Genomic DNA, 22085 nt, shown 5'->3' on the forward strand with positions numbered 1-22085 from the left:
AAAGAACTAGCGGCAACAAAGGCAGACTGTTTCATCGCCCCCCGTCGCCTTTTTTGGAGCCAAGAAGTTGCACTTGCACACACTGCAAATACTAGAGCCAAAGGTCAATTAGCAGTTGTGAACCTGCGTGAGACCTTAGGACTGCAGGTATACATGCATGAAACAAAGCAGCGTTTGCCTACCATTTTCAAACCACTCTCGCTCACGACTTATACGGTTTCCTAATATAGCTACTTCATCGAGAAGATGTCATAAAAAGTTGCACATTGTCAGCCCTTGCCTGGTCTTTTGCTTGTGGAAGAAGAAAGGAAGAGGCGGAGGCGGAAAAATAAGGAAAAACCGCACTAAATGGCTGATATCAAGCAGCAACAGTAGTCTAGTAGGAACGGGGGGTCCCCGCGCACCCGAAAGATATATTTTTCTAACATAGATTTTTGTACTCCTCAAGGTGTCTAATAAACAAATTTTGTTGTTACCCCGTTGAAATAGTGTCCCATGGGTCCGTTTGGCGGCCATCTTTGCGGGCATATTGCGATGTCTGATGAAAATGGATAAGGGTCATAACTTTTGAACTAGACGTCATACAGAGACAAATGACACCACTTTTCTGTATGATTTCTGCATGAGGAATTGATTGAGAGGGTTGTTTTAATGATTTTAACAGGTTTGGTATAGTAAAACTCAAAAACATTTGAAAAAAGTGTCTAATTTACTCTCAAAATCTTGCAAAAGAAATCTATCTACATATTAGTCCATGGGCCAGAAGGGTTGGGAATAATGCTCATATTGATTTTTGGCAAGGTATACATCTCTAGAGTTAGAAAATATGTGAGAGCATTACACCAATGGTAGCTAAATGTGTGTTATCACTCGATTTATAACACCATGCAAAACATAATAGTTGCGGGACTTTTAGGGACATTTGAGGCTGAGTTCATGCAAATCAAGTCTAAAAGCACCAGATTTTGCCCAGAATTAGCCCAGGGCATGCTCTAACAATTGAGCCAGAGTGCCCGAGCCGGTGACCCCCGGGGTCACCATGGCGGCCAAATCCAATATGACCACTGTCCGAAAAAGATTTTGGCTATAACTTTTGAAAGAGATGAGCTAGAAATACAGACTTGGTGTCTATCTTATATTTTTTGACCATTAGAAAGGTGTTGGAATGCTTATCTTTACTAATAAAGGTGTGTGGACCCCTAATCTGCATATTTCCAAGATGGCGGCTACCTGAATATGAGTTTTACCATAACTGTTGATGCTTTTAGTAAACTCGGTGTCCATTTTATGGTTTTTGAATTTTAGAAACACATTGTAATACTCAGATTTATGATTTAATCTATCTATAGCACTCTACTTTGCATAGTAAATAGGCTACCAATATGGCTGCTATCCCATTTCTTTTTTACATACACTTTTGTAGTTGTAAGAATGAGTTACCATCAAACTGGTGGAAACAAACAATCTACAGTATTTATCTTACATATTTTATTGAAACAATTAGTGAGTAACACTTAGGTATGTGTCAGCACCAGTGAAGGGAGGATCCAAACGCAGGAGGCAGAAAAAGTTTTAAAGCTTTTATTTATAGCTTGAAGAGAAAAAACCCGACGTTTTATTTCGGGAAATGAAAAGTCATTTGGCAACGCCAAACAGTGGAAGTTTCTCCAGGTCCAGTCCAGAGATGAAATCCAGTTTGTGGAAACAAAGGTGGGAGCTCTGGTCCTGTAGGTGAAACAATTAGAGTTTTAAAAGTCTTGACTCAAAAAGCTTGGCAGCTTGCTTGGCTTGGCTCCATGAAAAAGAACTGACCTTGGCCGTGCACTAACAAAGAGTTAACACGGAAGAAAATGTGACAGTGCGATCCAGAGTCCACAGCAGTCTGCCTCTTTGTAGCCTCCAGTCTGGCCACACCACGCCCTCCTGATCCTCCACGGCTGGTCTTGCATCAGCCTAATTACTGTGATTGAAAATGGGGAACAGACTTGTGGGGTTGTGCCAGAGGGGAGCTGGGCACAGAGACATAAAAAAAAGGCAGTACATCCTAACTAATAAATGTTCAATCATGACATGGGGGGAAATCATGACATCACCCCCCCCCCCCCACGGACGTCTCTTGACGTTCTGTCCAGGCCGGGGTTTGTCCGGGTTGAGTCTATGGAATTCGCGAACCATGTCGGCATTTAAAATATGACGCCGGGGAACCCAACTCCGTTCCTCCGGGCCATATCCTTCCCAGTCCACTAGGTATTGCAGACCTCTGCCTCTGCGTCGTGCATCCAGAATCCGGGCTACCGTGTAAACCAGCCCACCCTCGACCATCCGAGGGGGTGGCGGGGGTGTATCTGTGGGGGTTAGGTCACTATTAATCACCGGCTTAATTTTGGACGCATGAAATACAGGGTGTACCTTCAGGGTCTGTGGGAGTTTCAGCCGTACCGCTACCGGGTTAATCAGTCTCTCCACCTCGAAAGGCCCCACGAACCTAGGGGATATAGTAGGGTCATCTGTGGCACTTCCGTGACCGTGGAGAGCGAAGGTCCGTTTCTCAATGGATTTGTCATCTAGGAGGGTTAATAAACAAATTTAGCCGGGGTGTATTTTTAAAAAAGGCGGGGAAAATATTTGAGAGACCAAAATCCAAAATGTCTGCCGTGGAAATGAACTTTTTAATGGTTTGACCTACAATGATGCACAATACATGGTTTCAGAGCTTATTCTGGTCAAGGAATACATATTTGGTGTTTATATAATGATTTGACTTATTTTTTTACCTTCAAATACAAGATGGCTGCCAATTTTGAGCTCTAAAAGGCAGTTTTTTCAAAATCGTCATAGAGCCTTCATATTAGGCTTGAATGACAGGTCTTCTCATGATATGTTGAATAATATACAGTATAAGTACACAGAAGTAATCTCTGAGGTCATTAAAGTCAATGTTTGTGTGTAAACAACAGTTGCTGATTTGCGGTTTCCCATTAAATAGGGTAGGCTACTGAGAATATGGTGTCCAGTTCATCCCATCACATTTTCATAATGAACCAAAAACAATTTTGCACTATAGCCTAACATAAAATAGTATTCTGTATGCAAAGCTAGCAAGGTTAGTTGCTTGAGCTGAATTTAAAGGTCAACTCAAAACAAACAATGAAATTAACTTTGAAATTAAAACTGAATCCTAGGCTATTAAATTTCATCAGCACACAGTAAAGGAAACTTGTCTTTGAACTCAGCTGACTGTCTAGTCCTAATCCCTGTTGTGCAATGTCCCTTTTCAGTGAAGTTTTAGTTTTTGTTAAGAGTATGGACTTTTAATCTTGACCTTGTTGGTAGGCAACGGCCCTTTTTCAGTCAAGCATTTTCAGATTAGCCCAGTCAGTCTGTGAAGCAGTCAGTGTCAGCACTTGCGCGAGCTCGCTTTTTCTCTAACTAATGTTAACATTACACACTTTAAGACACTTTGTTTGAGGATATAAAAGGAGGTACGGTGGTGTAGTGGTAAGCACTATCGCCTCACAGCTCGAAGGTCGTGGGTTCGATTCCCACCTGGGACGATGTGAACGCTGAAGGAATGCGTGCCCGTCCGCATGTCCTCGAGTGCCCACCGCCCGGGTGGGGTCGTCAAAAGGGCCTTTCTGTGTGGAGTTTGCATGTTCTCCCCATGCCTCCCGGGGGTTTCCTTCATATAGGAACCCCCTTCACCAAGTCAAGTCAAGTTTATTTATATAGCCCTAATTCACAAGCATGTCTCAGAGGGCTTCACAGAAAGTATGTCTAGCTACTTCTAGCTGACACAACAGTAACAAGAATATACAGAATAAAGATAACATTTGAACAATTGATAATATAGAAAAATAGAAATGAAGAGAGAGCAGAGGAGAGAGCAGGGAGAAGAGCAGGGGGAATGTGAGAGAGTGATGGAGTGTTGGAGGGTATAGGAAAAACATGCAATATCCTGGTTGCTAATGTGGTTCCTCCTCTGGTCGTTAAGGGCGCCTGTTCAGAGGAAGGGGAACTGGTTGGAATAGTGTGAACCTCCCACGTGCTATGTCCTACCGGTGAAGCTTTCCCTGTCAGGTGAAAAGAAGCAGCTGGCTAACTGCCCATGTCTCGGAGGAAACATGGAGCCAGTTTCGGCTCTCCCCAGATCGGCAGAGGGTGGAGTAGCAACCAGGATAAAGAAATTACGTTAGCACTAATGGGGGATAAAAATGGGATAAAAAATCGGGGGGGGGGGGGGGGTGAATATATAAAAAAGAAAAAGAAAACTTTGTTTGAGGTTATCAACGTTATTCACTAGTCTAAAGATAGTTCTACCATCAAGAACATATAAAACAAAAGCAAAAACATTTTTTTTTTGCAGAAGTCATCATTGATATTTGGTGTTAGCTAACGTTAGGTAACGTTATTATTTTTAGCTAAAGTTAATTTTATCTGTCTCCACAATTCTGTCAACTGACATATGCATTTGCTTTTGAAAATAAACAGCGTATAACAGCAATATAATATAACAGTAATATAATAGCGAGTTGCTTTCCCTCCCAATGAAAGACAAAGCTCACAATGTCCTATGAATGTGTCCTAAAATGTGACAAGCCTTGCAAGCCCACCGATACAATAAATCAAGGCAAATGGGACAGCTTACAATTAAAAGCCCAAGACTGGTCAGGACTTGATAAATTTGATGATGTTTACACCACCACCTCCTGGGAAGATGGGGCAACCAATCGGTACATGCATTCGTCATGTTATATTTCTATTTAATCTTCAGTTATGCTTAAGCAAGCCAGGCTGTTTATTTTCAAAAGCAAATGCATATGTCAGTTGACAGAAGTGTGGAGACAGATAACATTAACTTTAGCTAAAAATAATAACGTTACCTAACGTTAGCTAACACCAAATATCAATGATGACTTCTGCAAATAAAAATTGTTTTTGCTTTTGTTTTATATGTTCTTGATGGTAGAACTATCTTTAGACTAGTGAATAACGTTGATATCCTCAAACAAAGTCTCTTAAAGTGTGTAATGTTAACATTAGTTAGAGAAAAAGCGAGCTCGCGCAAGTGCTGACACTGACTGCTTCACAGACTGACTGAGCTAATCTGAAAATGCTTGACTGAAAAAGGGCCGTTGCCTACCAACAAGGTCAAGATTAAAAGTCCATACTCTTAACAAAAACTAAAACTTCACTGAAAAGGGACATTGCACAACAGGGATTAGGACTAGACAGTCAGCTGGGTTCAAAGACAAGTTTCCTTTACTGTGTGCTGATGAAATTTAGTAGCCTAGGATTCAGTTTTAAAGGTCCCATTCCGTGCAAAAGCTGTTTTTACTTGTAAATGCATATTTACTGCTGTCAGCCCTCCCTGTAATGAGTGGTCACACGCTCAGAACTGCCACAGTTGGATTTGTCCTTATCCAGCGTCCCTCTGCAGTCTCCTCCAAGCCACACCCCCAAACGCTTCGTTTGCCCAGAGGGGAATTGGGACGTCACTAGCTTCCTCCTGCATACTGCGCGGGTCTCTCTCACACAAGCTACCTGCACCATTTTGTCTATAGCCACAAAATTAACACTTCTAGCTGGAGCGACGGCAACTGTACGTGATCCAGCAACTGCAGAGGTGCATTCGGTAAGTCTAGGCATTTTGAGATGTCCTCTTTAGCGTAGTACCGTTAAGTTAACGATAACTCGCAACCTAGCGTGCTGGTCCACAGACGCTAATCTGATTGGCCGCTGGGAGCCTGGGGCGGGCTCTCCCTCAGCGGCCAATGGGAACTGTTAGTTCTGAATATATTATAGAAACAGGCCATTCTTGGGAAGCGACGAGATGAGGAAGTGAGAACTCCGTCACAACAAACGGGGTTGCTATATTTTCGACAGATTAATCCAGAATCATGTTTTATGGACCAGAGACACACGTTTTTAAGAGGTTACAGCTGCACGAATTGGGACCTTTAATTTCAAAGTTAATTTCATTGTTTGTTTTGAGTTGACCTTTAAATTCAGCTCAAGCAACTAACCTTGCTAGCTTTGCATACAGAATACTATTTTATGTTAGGCTATAGTGCAAAATTGTTTTTGGTTCATTATGAAAATGTGATGGGATGAACTGGACACCATATTCTCAGTAGCCTACCCTATTTAATGGGAAACCGCAAATCAGCAACTGTTGTTTACACACAAACATTGACTTTATTGACCTCAGAGATTACTTCTGTGTACTTATACTGTATATTATTCAACTCATCATGAGAAGACCTGTCATTCAAGCCTAATATGAAGGCTCTATGACGATTTTGAAAAAACTGCCTCAAAATTGGCAGCCATCTTGGATTTGAAGGTAAAAAATAGGTCAAATCATTATATAAACACCAAATATGTATTCCTTGACCAGAATAAGCTCTGAAACCATGTATTGTGCATCATTGTAGGTCAAAGCATTAAAAAGTTCATTTCCACAGCAGCCATTTTGGATTTTGGTCTCTCAAATATTTTCCCCGCCTTTTTTAAAAATACACCCCGGCTAAATTTGTTTATTAACCCTCCTAGATGACAAATCCATTGAGAAACGGACCTTCGCTCTCCACGGTCACGGAAGTGCCACAGATGACCCTACTAATAGTTTCCGTGACTCCGTCTTCAATGGTAAGTCAGAAGCAGACAACCATACCTTTTGGCCCACCTGGTAAACCGGTCCGGGCCTCCTGCGTTTGTTGGCCTGCTGCCTATACTGTCCCGTGGCCTTCATGAGCGCTTTCCGCACGATCCTCCACGTGCGACGGCACCGCCGCACATGCGCCCCAATTGATGGTACTGCCACCTCTCGTTCCTGTTCGGAAAATAGTGGAGGTTGGTAACCAAGGGAACATTGAAAGGGTGACATACCTGTCGCCGTGCTGATGAGCGTGTTGTGAGAGTATTCTGCCCAGGGCAGCTGTGTTGCCCACGTCGTTTGGTGTCTCGAGGTCAGGCAGCGAAGTGCCGTCTCCAGTTCCTGATTCAGACGTTCGGTCTGCCCGTTGCTCTGAGGATGGAAGCCGGAGGACAGACTGACAGAAATGTTCATGGCTTGGCAAAAGGCTTTCCATACCTGGGAAGTGAATTGTGGCCCCCGATCCGACACCATATCTCTGGGCAACCCGTGGATGCGAAAGACGTGTTGCACAAGCAATGCTCCGGTTTCCTTAGCAGAGGGAAGTTTAGGCAGGGCAAGTAGGTGACAGGCTTTGGAAAATCGGTCAATAATGGAGAGGATTACAGTGTTACCTTCAGAAGGTGGTAGTCCCGTGACGAAATCCAGGGCTATGTGGGACCACGGCCGATGTGGCACCGGCAGAGGATGGAGCAGGCCAGCACTGGGTTGATTTGAAGTCTTGTTATAAGCACATACATTGCAAGCACTTACAAACTCCATGACATCAGCTGTTAATGTAGGCCACCAGAAATGTCTCTGCACAAACTCTTTGGTCCGTCGAATACCTGGATGACAGCTGAGTCTGGAAGAATGAGCCCAGTCTAGTACCTGGGCCCTTGCTGAATTGGGCACAAATCTTTTGCCGGGGGGACCCGTTCCTGGGTCTGGCTGGTTTTCTAGGGCCTTATTGACCAATTCTTCGATCTCCCATATCACTGTCCCAATAATGAGCTCTGATGGCACAATGTTCTTTCCTGCCTCCTCTTCATCTCCCTCCTCAAGGAATAGGCGAGAGAGGGCATCTAGCTTGATATTTTTTGACCCGGGCTTGTAAGTCAGAACATAATTGAAGCGGCTGAGGAAAATGGCCCAGTTAGCTTGGCGTGAATTTAGCCGCTTGGCCTTGCGGATATAAGTGAGGTTCTTGTGATCGGTCCAAATCATGAATGGTTGGGCCGAGCCCTCGAGCCAATGTCTCCATTCCAATAGAGCCCAAACTATCGCTAGCAATTCCTTATTTCCTGCATCATAATTTCGCTCATGTTTGTCCAATTTGCGTGAGACAAATGAACATGGATGCAGTTTGTGATCCACAGGAGAGCGTTGGGACAGTACCGCGCCCAAACCCGCATTTGATGCATCCACCTCAATGATGAACTGCAGGGCAGGATCGGGACTAGTGAGGATGGGAGCAGAGACAAATCTTGCTTTTAAGCCTTGGAACGCCGCGTCCGCTGTGTCTGACCATTTGTACGGCATTTTGGGAGAAGTCAGATCCGTGAGAGGGGCGGCAACTTGGCTGTAGTTGCGGATGAACCGACGGTAGAAGTTAGCGAATCCTAAGAAACGCTGAAGTTGTTTGCGAGTGGTAGGTACAGGCCACTCCGCCACCGCGTCCGTCTTGGCTTTGCACATGCTAAATTGTCCCTCTGATATGACGTAGCCGAGGAATGTCGTCTTGCTGACATGGAATTCACACTTTTCAGGTTTAGCATATAATTGGTTCTCCAGGAGACGGCGGAGCACCAAGTGTACATGCTTTTTGTGGGAAGCCAAATCAGGAGAAAAAAATCAAGATGTCGTCCAAATAGACTACCACAAACCTATCCAGAAAGTCCCGCAAAACATCATTGATAAATGCTTGGAAGACTGCGGGGGCATTAGTCAATCCAAAGGGCATGACAAGATACTCGAAATGTCCGAGGGGGGTTTTAAACGCAGTTTTCCACTCATCACCCTCTCGAATACGAACCAGATTGTAGGCGCTCCGGAGATCCAATTTGGTGTAAACTTTGGATCCCTGGAGGGGCGTGAACGTGGATTCCGTGAGGGGTATGGGATAACCATTTTTAATAGTGATGTCATTAAGTCCTCTGTAATCAATACAAGGTCGGAGCTCAGTGGTGTCTTTCTTTTCAACAAAAAAAAACCCTGCTCCCAGGGGAGATGAGGATCTGCGAATCTGGCCCAGGGCAAGTGCCTCTTTAATATAGTTTTCCATGGCGGTGCGTTCCATTTTAGCTAGGGAATACAACCTACTTTTAGGGAAAGTAGCGTGTGGAACCAGATCAATAGCACAGTCATAGGGACGGTGGGGAGGCAAACTTTTAGCTTTGAACTTACTGAATACCGGGGCCAGATCATGATACTCGATGGGGATTTTGGACAGATCGGGGCACACCTCCGGCTGTCCTCTTTGTTCTGTGGAAGGAGAGGGAGTGAGAGCAGACATGAGACAATGTTGATGGCAGTAATCACTCCACCCTTTGATGGTTAACGTGGACCAGTCAATCTGAGGGTTGTGCCGAGCTAGCCATGGTCTACCTAGGATGATATCAAAATCCGACGTCATAGTAGTAACCACAAACATTCCCTCCGACTGGTGATTACCGTTCATGAAGAGAACCAACGGGAGCGTCTGATGAGTGATGTCAGAAACGTTGGATTCTTTAAAAGGTCCTCGGATGGAGATAGGAGATTGCAGTTGAAGAAGGGGAAAATTATGGAATTTAGTAAAAGTCTCACTTATTAAGTCCCCTTCAGCTCCAGAATCAATTAATACAGTTACAGGAATTTCTGTACCTTGAAACAGGATGGTGGCTTGAGTCCGTCCCCGATGATCGGCAGGCATGGTCGTACTAGAGCCCACTAGCAGGCCAAGTCCTGCTAGCGGGCGGTGTCGTTTCCCTGCGGTCGGTTAGGGCACGAAGAGCCCCGGTGGCCCTGCTTACCACAGTAATAGCAACTCCCCGTGAGACGTCGGCGGAGCCGCTCCTCAGGAGAGCACTTGTCGCGTCCCGGGACCCAGGCACCGACCTCCATCGGCTCGGCCATAGCTGAAGTCTCCAGAGACGGGTGATGCATGGTCATCGCTGTCAGGTCCGTCCTACGGGGCGACTGGAGTCTGCGCTCTCATCTTCTCTCTCTGAGCCTGTTGTCGATTTTGATGGTCAAAGCGATTAACTCCTCTAGACCTCCTGGCTCGTCTCGAGAAGCCAGCTCGTCTTTGAGGCCCTCCGATAGCCCATTCTGAAATAATTCAGTGAGAGGTTCAGCCTCCCAGGCGCACTCACCGGCCAGGGTGCGGAACTCCACGGCATACTCTGCCACGCTGCGTGCACCTTGGCGTAGATGTAGCAGCCTACGGGAAGCTTCTTTTCCTCTGACGGGATGATCAAACACTCGGCTCATCTCCCGGGTGAAGGCCACATATGAATTGGCGTGCCTGCCCTGTTCTTCCCACAAAGGTTTGGCCCACTCCAGAGCCCTGCCCTTAAGGCAGCTGATCACAAACGCCACCTTGGACCGGTCGGTGGTGAAAGCCTCAGCTTGAAGTTCAAACACCAGGGAGCACTGGAGAATGAAGCCCCCGCACTTGCCAAGATCGCCGTCATACCGTTCAGGGTGAGGAGCCTTGATGTTAGATGGTCGAGATGTGGCATGGAGAGCAGATGGCATGGGGCTGGACGATGCTGGTGGTGGAGACGTCTGGAGTACAGCCATGGCTTGGGTAAGGCCACGAACCTCGGCAGCGAGATCTTGAAGAACCGAGTCATGGTGGCCCAGTAAGTTTCCTTGATTGCCAACAGCCTGGCGCAGATGGTCGGCCTCTGCTGGATCCATGGATCGCACTGTTCTGTCAGCACCAGTGAAGGGAGGATCCAAACGCAGGAGGCAGAAAAAGTTTTAAAGCTTTTATTTATAGCTTGAAGAGAAAAAACCCGACGTTTTATTTCGGGAAATGAAAAGTCATTTGGCAACGCCAAACAGTGGAAGTTTCTCCAGGTCCAGTCCAGAGATGAAATCCAGTTTGTGGAAACAAAGGTGGGAGCTCTGGTCCTGTAGGTGAAACAATTAGAGTTTTAAAAGTCTTGACTCAAAAAGCTTGGCAGCTTGCTTGGCTTGGCTCCATGAAAAAGAACTGACCTTGGCCGTACACTAACAAGAGTTAACACGGAAGAAAATGTGACAGTGCGATCCAGAGTCCACAGCAGTCTGCCTCTTTGTAGCCTCCAGTCTGGCCACACCACGCCCTCCTGATCCTCCACGGCTGGTCTTGCATCAGCCTAATTACTGTGATTGAAAATGGGGAACAGACTTGTGGGGTTGTGCCAGAGGGGAGCTGGGCACAGAGACATCAAAAAAAAGGCAGTACATCCTAACTAATAAATGTTCAATCATGACATGGGGGAAAATCATGACAGTATGTCCATGGGTTGGGGGGGTTAAGTTAGATTGAGTGTAAAGTGTTTTTTGTTTATATCCTTATAGCCACAGCCAGATTAATCAAATATTGTTGTCTTGACCTCATTGTTGGTACAGGCACTCTTGCATCCCCGTTGAAGTGCCACGGGCTCCAGCTTTACAGCATTCAGAGCACCCACTACATGACTTTTTGCAGCTGCAGCAGAGAATGATGACTCAGGCTTTCCTGGCATCTGAAAGATGGGTCCAGTAAGGTTCCCAAGTCTTGGTCATGGGAGTCCCAGTACCAGCCCCACGTACTGAACTCTGGATATTTTGCTGGACAGAGGTTGCCTGATTCCAGTAGAAGCTGGTCTGCAGCAGTCCCCATTTGACATGCTGAATCAGTGCATCTTGGGTGGGAGGCAAGTTCTCAAGGGACTTGGTACCATTTGAGAAAAGCTGATGTCTGGCTTCATCTACTTGGCTGGAGACACAGCTCTTGCTGGACATGACAACAACCATAATGCTTCCAGTCTTTGGACATGGACATCTGAGTTGATCGGTTCAGGCTCCAAGGTGAAGGCGTCCACGGTCTCAGTGAGATCAGATGTTGCTTCCCAAGCTGCCCATCCACTCCTTTTCCCATAGCCCTGGAAGGCTGATGTAGTATCACATCATTTTAGCACATGGAAGAGATGTAATGCCAGTGATCTCTGGGGACCAAGAACATTGCAGATTTTGGGAACATAAATGTACTTTCCACATGTGAAGCCGATCCAGTGCTCTGTGAGGCCTAATGTGTAGAAGAAGCGTATTGCAAGTATTACAACATCACTGTCGGACATATGGATCCTGAGTTTCTATGGCTACTGGCCCAGCATGTGCCAGGTGCTATAAATCATTCTACTGTAGTGTCTGCTTCAGGATGGTTACAAGGCTGAAGTGCAGATATGTCATATTCAGATCTGTTGGAAAGTACAACATCCTTCTTGGTAGAAAGGAGGAGTTCATCCCAAAACCCTGGTCGCCCTCACCTTGGGGTTGTCATGTACAGCAAAAGCTGTGGCTCCAGCCAAGTAGATTATGCTAGACATTGGCTTTTTTCAAATGCATCAAGAGAACCTGCCTCCCACCCAAGATGCACTGATTCAGCATGTCAAATGGGGACTGCTGCAGGCCAGCTTCTACTGGAATCAGGCAACGTCTGCCCAGCAAAATATGCAGAGTTCAGTACGTGGGGCTGGTACTGGGACTCCATGACCAAGACTTTGGAACCTTACTGGACCCATCTTCCAGATGCCAGTAAAGCCTGAGCAATCATTCTCTGCTGCGTCTGCAAAAAGCCATGTAGTGGGTGCTGTGATTGTGAATGTTGTCAAGCTGGAGCCTGTGGCACCTCAATGTGGATGCAAGAGTGCCTGTACCAACAATGAGGGTCAAGACAACAATATTTGAGTAATCTGGCTGTGGATATAAGGATATAAACAAAAACCACTTGTCATCTGAAGTCTTTTATGCAAAATCAGTCCCCCTGGTAAATCAAAAGGACTGAGCACTTCTAACTCAATTCAACCTATGGACATAAGTAGGCTACTACTCACTTGTACATATAGGCACCAATATATGTTTTGTTCTGTTGTTTTTGTTTCTGATATTGTAATATTTTGTTCAAATTCTAAACACCTTTGATCAGTATTGATAGCATTTCACATTTATGGAGAGCATTGATGCACAGACTGGCTATTACCTGTATCAATGTGAATGGGTTATACTCTATTTGTCTAATTGTTTCAATAAAATCTGTAAGATATATACTGTAGATTGTTTGTTTCCACCAGTTTGATGGTAACCTATTCTTACAACTCTACACTCAATCTGGGTGAAAGTATATGTAAAAAAAAAAATCGGTTAGCGGCCATATTGGTAGCCTACACACAGAGTACGAGCTGCTGCCATCAGGCAGAAGGTACAGGTTACCAAACTGTAAACTGAACAGGTATACATTTTCTTTTGTTCCTTTGTCAATCAAACTACTCAACAGTAAGAGATGATGCATTGCAGAGCATCTGTATGTTGCACAACACTCCAGTGTTTCATATTCTCTAGGGCAGCGGTGCAATATTATCTTTTAATTTCAAATTATTTGGGGGGATGTAATCGAACTAAAGACTCAGTCACACATCTAAAAAGGTGACATACAAAATATGCACAGTATATGAAGTTCAAGTCATTTTTGGACACAAATAGTGCAACATCTGAAAATACTGAAAAGATTACAGTAACATTGTGCAACAACTGAAAGTTAAGGTAGGCTAATGCTTGGCTTTCATTTGAGGTTATATAAACTGAATGAAGTTAGCACTAGCTTAGTTAGGAATGCCCTTGTTACTGTCTTCAGAGGTAAGGTTATGCGAACTGTAAACACAAAAGTACATTTTGTCCTGCAACTGATACAGTTTAGATAAATGGAATCCACAAGTCTTCAGATTTGCTTTACCCGTTTCTTTAATTTTCACAGCAAATCCACAGCAAACATCTAGTTGAGGTAGTAAAGAATAAAATAAAAAAGTTTCAAAGTAAAACAAATAAAACCATTCCCTTCAAGTATTAAATTGGATAAAGAATTGTAAATTGTTCAATTTCAAATTTGTCCCCAACCCTGTGTAAACATCAAGATTGTCACAGCTTGTCCAGCAACTTCATCATGATGTCTTTGAACTCGCGCAGACCGGCCCTCTGTTCTGCCAGAATCTCCTCATGCCACTGCCGGGTCTCCTCATGGCGCTGCCGGTACTCCTCATGGCGCAGTTGACTGGCTTCTGCTGCCTGGTTTTGACTGTCTTTGAGGAACTCCATGAGCTCGTCATCGACCCTTCGACGTTTCCGGGGCGTCGGTGTGGCTGGTGGTGGTGTTTCTGGGTGGCTAGCTGGTCGTTGGGTTGCTGGGCTGTCGGGGGGCTGTTGGCTGTTGGTGAAACTGGATGCAGCAGTGTCCGGGAATTGTCTGAGGGCCTCAGGTCTGCGCACCTCTACCCCATCCAGTGTAGCAACGACAGGGAAAGCTACATCGTGATGCCCGCCCAGAAGGTCGTCCATCTCTGCATAGAATTTGAAGCGCATGGTACCCTTCCCTGTGCTTCTGTTATTGTCTTTTACCTTCTTGTAGCCATCAACCAGCGTGGTCCATTATCTGGAGACTTTTTCAGGGGAGAAGACCACCCCAAAGTGGTTGCCCAACTTTTGTGCTAGGTCTATCCATAGATTCTTTTTTTTTGATTTGCCAGCCTTTAGCCAGTCATTCAGGTCCTTCAGAGTTTTCGGCAGACCATCGCCTTCAGCCTCAATGTGCTGCCGCATGAGGTCGATCAAAAAGAGTGTTTGATCCTTTGTGAATCCCTCATTTGCTGGCACGGGTGATGGTGATGGGCTGGGCGTGGGGAGTTCATTCTCTTTATTGCCATCTAAAACACACAAAAATAACAGGTTAGCATGCACAACATTAACATTACATACATTATGTCATTTGGCAGACGGTTTTATCCAAAGCGACTTACAATAACACATTTTTGTCAACAATAGAGCAATCAACTATGCAACACAGTCTATGACAACTACAACTTCTGAAGGAATAGTGGTAAAGTTTAGGTTAGTATTTTTTTTAAGAGAGAGAGAAACATTTTCACTATTTCTTATTATGATTATTATTATGTTTATTGTTGTTATCTAACCTGTTAGAGGGCTTCCAGCATCGACCAGGGTCACACGGTATGTGCATGCCTCATTTAGGAAGTATGTTGTGGGGTCTTCTGCTCGCTGGTAGAGGAGGCCAGAGAACTGTTGCTTCCTCCCGGAATCCAGAAACATGTTGTCATCACTGTCCAGATAGACTACAAACACACACACAACACAGAGTTAGCATCACAGCCATGGAGTCATGGAGAGTAGCCTAACAGGAGAGCTGGATTCACTCATTCATTATATCATAGGCTACTTCTCCATGTTCAAAAGTCAGTCACAGGCACACTATTTCAAATCATTTTCCACATAAAATGTTACCTAACGCCTAAGAGTAACGTTTCTGATAAAGACAACTGGTTTGGTAATCATTTGCCAGTGTTTTTGAGTGTTTTACTAGGGCGACTCTACACAAAATGTCCTACACTCGCCTCGCACCATTGTTCTTTTTCAGGAGTAGCTAGGCTATCTATGGAGTGGATAGAAAGAGCCAGCACTCAAAAATATCCTTTGTAGTTTTATTCCGTTTCAACCAGTACAACGTACGCGTTTCAGCAAGAAGCCTTCATCAGCGTTCTTCTTGCTGAAACGCGTACATACAAAGGACATTTTTGAGTGCTGGCTCTCTCTCTATACTCCATTGAAACTCCTGTGCCCTGCACCTAAAACTAACCTAACCTAAAAATTGTACACTGTTTCAACTAATTTTCCACATAAAAATGTACCTAAATATCTAAGCGTAATATTAATGATAAAAACAACTGGTCTGGTAACCATTTACCAATGTTTTACGGCGAATCTAAACAAGAAAGCCATCGCCCGAATCATTTGTTTTTAGCTTATTGCTTGTAGCCAGGCTAACGATTGTTAGCGATGCCAGTAGAAAACTCCACATTTTGCGGAATGTTGCGCATACAAACACCGTAGGAACATGTCCGCAGACAGAAGTTAGACAATATCGTATCTATGACTGATTTAATTACACATAACTAAGTAAACAGTTTTTACTCCAGCTTTACTCACGATTGAAATGCGGTGCTGCCATCTTGGATCCTCGAAGTTGGGGCTGCTGTGGCTCCTACAAGTTTGGAATGGGATAAACCAGCTCTGATGACGTCACCGCCCAGCTCATGACCTTTCAAAGGTCATGAAGGCGTAAGATTACCAGTCCCCAGTTATAAAGGAATGCACGATCAGTTCCCAGATGGATGTAGGTTGTGAAACAGAATGTGAAACAAACGCATCCATTTGGCAGCGTCAGGTTAGCAGCACTATGCTGGATGGACTAAAAATCGTCTTCAACAAAGCCAAACACACCAGGAAGTGTAAGTGTGTGTGTGTGTGTGTGTGTGTGTCTGTGTGTGTGTGTGTGTGTGTGTCACTAACAATACCACTACAATCGTCTCCACCACAATCTCATTTGTTTAGCTACAGTAATTATGACCAAGATTTCACAATTAATTTCACAATGATATATTGATGTTTATGGTTGAATGTCTCACTTATTTGTTTCGACCACCATCAAGTCAGTGGCTTCTTCCTCCTCCAGCTCCTCTGTCTTATTAACCTGCATTGTGAAGCTCTCCGTCCTCCTTGTCACCCTCAAGTCTGTGTATAGCCTATCTCATTCAAGCCCAAACATACTTCTTTGTTTTGCCTATAACTGCTCTCGCAGTCTTGTATTTTTTCTTTTCCATTTCCATTCCCTCCCCTCTTTAGGTTAATCTCTTTCCCTTCTCTGAATTGATGTTTCTCCTCATTCAGTAAATCCTTAAGCTCCTTAGTCACCCTCAGTTTATTACTGAGAAAACAGCACAGTCCTTTTGTAGGGACAGGTTTATCAGGATCCAGTAGAGCTATATGTACATATAAGTGTAGACCTCCATCCATATATCCACTATTTACATACCATAATTGCAGTTTGATATTTATTGTACAACTGCTCAATACTATAGGCCTACTGGTTGTCTATAATCGGAATTTTCGGAGGTAAAATATATTCTAGGTCTAATGTTGGACCCTCACCTGAAATTTGACAATATAAAGGTTAATCTGTATACATTTAGACAAAACACTGTCTAACGTAATGCAGCCAAAAATATGTATGCAATCAATGATCTTTTCACACCTCATTTACTGTATTACCTCATGCTCCCAGGCAAATTCATCAGTGACTAAACCCAGGTTATATAATCGTGCAAAAAAAAGGACAAAAGACCAATAAGATCACACCCAGGGTTGGGGAGTAACGGATTACATGTAACGCCGTTACGTAATCTGATTACAAAAAAACGGTAACTGTAATCTGTCACAGTACATTTTAAGATGTGTAATCTAGATTACAGTAACGGGGGATAGTAACGGCGTTACAGGCAGGATTACATTCGCCCTTGCCTCTCCATTAATTTTACAAAATAACAACAAAAAACGGTGTAGCCAACTAAACTGGCGAAATGATCTTGTGATAATAAGAGCGGTATGTCAGCTTCATGTGTGGGCGTGCCGATTTCCCCCTCTCTGCTGCCTGCTCGCTCTCTGGCCAGTCCTTCAGTCCTCCTCCTTCAGTCAGCAGCCCGACAGGGACACAGACAGCTCTGAGAGTCTTGCAAGCCGCCCAACGCTTGTTGAGAAAGCAAATGCACGAAGCGAAATGTGGAAGTATTTTGCTTACGTTGCCGACAGCGAAGGCAAGCCCGGACACATCAAACGAAGCCAGTCTGTAAAAAGTGCTTCAACGCGACGCAGGTGAACGGATAAACATCGAACCAGCCAGGCGATTTCTCTCATACAGGGATCCCAACTTCTTCAAATATTTCAGTTCAAAGACTGGTTAGCGAATGTGAATGATACAACATACATGCCCTCTTAAGTCAAACGAGTGTGATTTATTGTGTGACAAGCGAACTTATTTCAGCATCGGAGTTTTGCCGACCCCCAAAATAAGGAGGATTCCCCATCCAAGTGCACACGTCACTCCCCACCCGCTCTGCAGTGCCGCCCCGCCCCCCAACATACAGGCTATTTGACACTATATTCACACATGGAGCACTCAGGTGTGAAGGGAAATTCCGGGAAATGGCCGATATTGATTTACAGGTAATTTTCCTGTAGGCATGTGTGAAAACGGCTTTAGTGTTTCACGTCATGTTTCACGATTAAAGCAACAAGCTTCCACTCCACATCATGAAAAATACCCATAACGTAAATTAAAGTGGTCTTAAAAATAACCCTTGTTGTATTCTCCTTAACTTCATGTTGGTATAAACATTCTTATCTGGTTATCAATGGTAAAACATGCTTCATCTAGTTAAATAAGGGTTTTAGCAAGGACTCTTGACCAGGACAAGTAACTTTAAGGGATTCCTATTTAAAAGTAACCTACCCAACCCTGATCACACCACTGTCACATCCTGAGACCTGAAGATGCTAGGTTTTGACAACTACCCTGCTTTTGCAAACGGCAATCTCATCTCCAAGTATTTGCATGGCCAAGCTCCGCAGGCTCTCTGCGACATGGTGCGACTGTCACAGGCCTTTGGATTGCCCACTAGGAATCCACTGCATCCTGCAGGGAATTGTAAGATATCATTCCGGAAAACCTCCTTTGGACAGACGTCTTTTTCAATAAAGGGAGCAATGGAATGTGCTGCCAGCTGAACTCCAAAACAGATAAAAAAGGCGAACATTTTAAAATTAAACTGATGAAGGATTTTTTTTTTAACAATCATCTGTAGGTGTGAGGGAGGGCAGGTATGTGTGTAATACTAGAAATTACTGTCAGCCCCAGCAGAACGTCCAGCAAAAGTAATGTTGCAGGTGTTGAATGCCCATTTAGAATGCCACCTTTTTCTCCATACTTCTCCCCTCAGGGAGCTGTATTTTTTATTTTTTGTATTTTCATACAAATCATGAGCTCAAAATGTAAATTCCTAAAAAAAATTAACCTGCATCACGCTCTGTAAGCACCGTGATTGGCCTGAAGGTCCAAACACTGCCCACAAAGCGACATCTCTCTCAGCGTTCCTGACTGAATGAATGATGACCTGAATGATGCCCTCGGCTGCACCGTGGAGAAAAAACAACAAAACAAACATGAACACAGCACGGTTGTGGCGGTTGCTTGCCATTCACCATGTTTGGCTTGTGCAGTTATTGTAACAGTAAGAAAGTAACCGGCTGGAAATGTATTAATATCCAGCTAACAGCTGGAGCTTATGGAAAACCTTGTAACCCTATTATAATTGATGTCTCTTGATGTGTATACTGTATTAAGTCCAGAGTCTTATTGCCCATAGCTGCACGCATCACAACCTGGAATGATGCGGGCAAAGAGGAGAGGGAACAGTCCCAGCAAACATTATCTAGACCGTGACGTTGCCAGACTGTAGAATTTCTGTTGGTCATCTACCAGAAGGTAATGGTGGCGGCCGGCCACAAGGTGACGACGTCTCCACGTTCCCTCAGAGTTTTGTTTCTACTGTCCCTTGCAAAACACGTACTATTGATCTTATATTGCATTGAAAACACCACATGTAGGTGTCTTTTGTGTTTTAGTTGAATAAAACAACATTTAATTGACAATTTATTTGGTGGTGTGATCAGATAGTCACAGTGTGACGTGTACTCCACGTGCAATGACTACTAGTATTGAACGACCATTGGTAACACTTTAGATATTGGTAACACTTTAGATATTGAGACCATAAACACATTAGGAAAATGTTTACTGAAGCCATACTTGAGGCTTCAAAACAGAAGTCCACAAACAAATGGGTCGCCCCCTGCAGGCAAAGAGGACACTTCCACATTGGCTTCAATTTTGACAAACAGAGCTACCCCCTTGTATGTAACACATTTATGTGTGATGAATGGTTTACACTTTAGATTAGGGGATGCAGAAAGCCTTGTAAATTAATTGTAAATTATTTACACATCATTTAACAGGTGAGGAACACTTCATTTACTAAAGGTTTATAGATGACTTACAACACATTTGTATATGTTAACACAACATGTATTAATCATCTACAAATGTATATTCATGTTTTGTAAATGGTTAGTTCATCATTAACTAAAGGCTTATAAATGACTTATGACTGAACGTTATTATAAAGTGTTACCCGCCCATTTTTTTTAAATATGAAAACGTCATGTTTATGTCATATACAGTAGTATAGTATAGTTTTAACCTGTAGTGTGTGTGTGTAAGTGTCCATAGCAAGTGCCTCTTATTGTATTTATCACAAGCTTCCTGAATCCTGTGGTGTATGTCCTATTACTCTTGCCGTAACTGAATGCAGTGTGTTCTGGATAAACGTACATTATCGTATCATATAAAATATATACCTGTCTCATCCTTGTTTGAAATCATCAAACTGAATTAGCATTAACTGCAAGGCAGCCTCACAATGCAAGTTCTAGTATGAACCTTCAACATTGAGGACAGTATAAGCCGTACAGAGTAGACGCACGCACAGTCAACATAAAGTCTTACATTATCATACATGATCTAAAATAAATAAAATAAAATAATCTCATCGCTGGTTGGAATCATGAAACTGAATTAGCGAGGTAACCTTGCATCCACGTTCCAGTAGGAACCTTTGTTAGAAGTATATATGCCAAAATGCAGAGAGTATTTCTATTCAAGTCAATAGCTGAGTGGTTAAGACAGAGGACTCTGAAGCAGGTGTGCCGAGATCGAACCCTGCTCAGCGATCTCTTTTTTGTCTCTGAACATAGCCCTTGTGGGAGCGGCATATTTCGACGTTGTGGGGAATGAGACGATCTACGTCCACCATCCGTGCAGGAAACGTCATTGACGTCGCTACGATTTCCATTCCAGATATATAATTAGACCCTGACTAGACATAGTGGATTGACGTGCAGAAGACGGTCGTTATACGTGAAAATGTTTGCTGGGGTGGTTCAAACCACCTGATGTGGCCATGACGGCATGGGGTTGACAGCGGAGCTGACGAGTGACAGTAAAGATGACATCAGCTGCCACTCGACTGACTGTAGATGGCGGATGTGAATAAAGGGACACGGTTGAAAGCTCTGTCCTTGCACCGTCCCTGCCCCACGTTTCTCAGGCTTCTCTGGAATTATAGGGTCAGAGACATAGGCCTATAGTACAGATACCTGGATCCTATAAAGTAGATCAATATAAACTTGAAAGTAGATGGACACTTTACCGTACCATGACCAGAAAGATATAGGTAAAAATGTGTGTGTGTGTGTGTGTGTGTGTGTGTGTGTGTGTGTGTGTGTGTGTGTGTGTGTGTGTGTGTGTGTGTGTGTGTGTGTGTGTGCGCGCGCGCAACCTTTCTACCAATAGAGTCAACGTCGACTAGTCACATGTGCTGGTAAAACAATTATAATAAAAAAGAGTAACGATTAGCTCTGAAAATGATTGCGGAGAATGCACACTCACACTGTAACAGGTAAGAAATGCAGTAACATAATGCACACTCACACTGTAACAGGTAAGAAATGCAGTAACAGAATGCACACTCACACTGTAACAGGTAAGAAATGCAGTAACAGAATGCACACTCACACTGTAACAGGTAAGAAATGCAGTAACAGCCATGTATCCCACTCTTTGTTCAAAACAGAGGGAGAGGTCAGTGCAAGGACATCTGTCATTCTGCCAACCTGCATCAAATGTCAAGACCATAGCTTCCAATACCAGAGAAAAAACATTACTTCTCCTCATGTGCAGTACATGGATGACATATCTTATACCTAAAGAATCACACACACACGCGCGCGCGCACGCACACACACACACACACACACACACACACACACACACACTCCCACATACACATTTACAAACAAACAACCACAATTTAAGCTAAACAGGCTGCAGGGTTTTTCCTGGCTCAGAATTGGTCTTTGGGGGGTGACTACGCATGTCAGTAGGCTACTGTAAGCATGTTCGGATTTGACTTTTGGGGTATAGTCAGAGTTGTCCTGATCTCAAATATATGAGTCATTGTCAGAACCTATCTGTTTCTACAGCACGCCAAGGTTTAGAAATTTGAAGGTACAAATCTGGGACTTTTTGAGTTTGAAATTCTCTAAAATGATACTGTAAAAATGCTTGATTTTGAGTTAGCATGCAGTCAGGGTTGACCTGAACTCAAATACTACATCAGTAATAATGCAGGGCTGGCGCCAGGATGAAATGACAGATAACTGGGGAGGGGGCTGATATTTTTATATCGTAAAACATAGG

Source organism: Poromitra crassiceps (assembly GCF_964638095.1).
Source record: "Poromitra crassiceps genome assembly, chromosome: 1".
In the NCBI taxonomy this organism is placed as follows: domain Eukaryota; kingdom Metazoa; phylum Chordata; class Actinopteri; order Beryciformes; family Melamphaidae; genus Poromitra; species Poromitra crassiceps.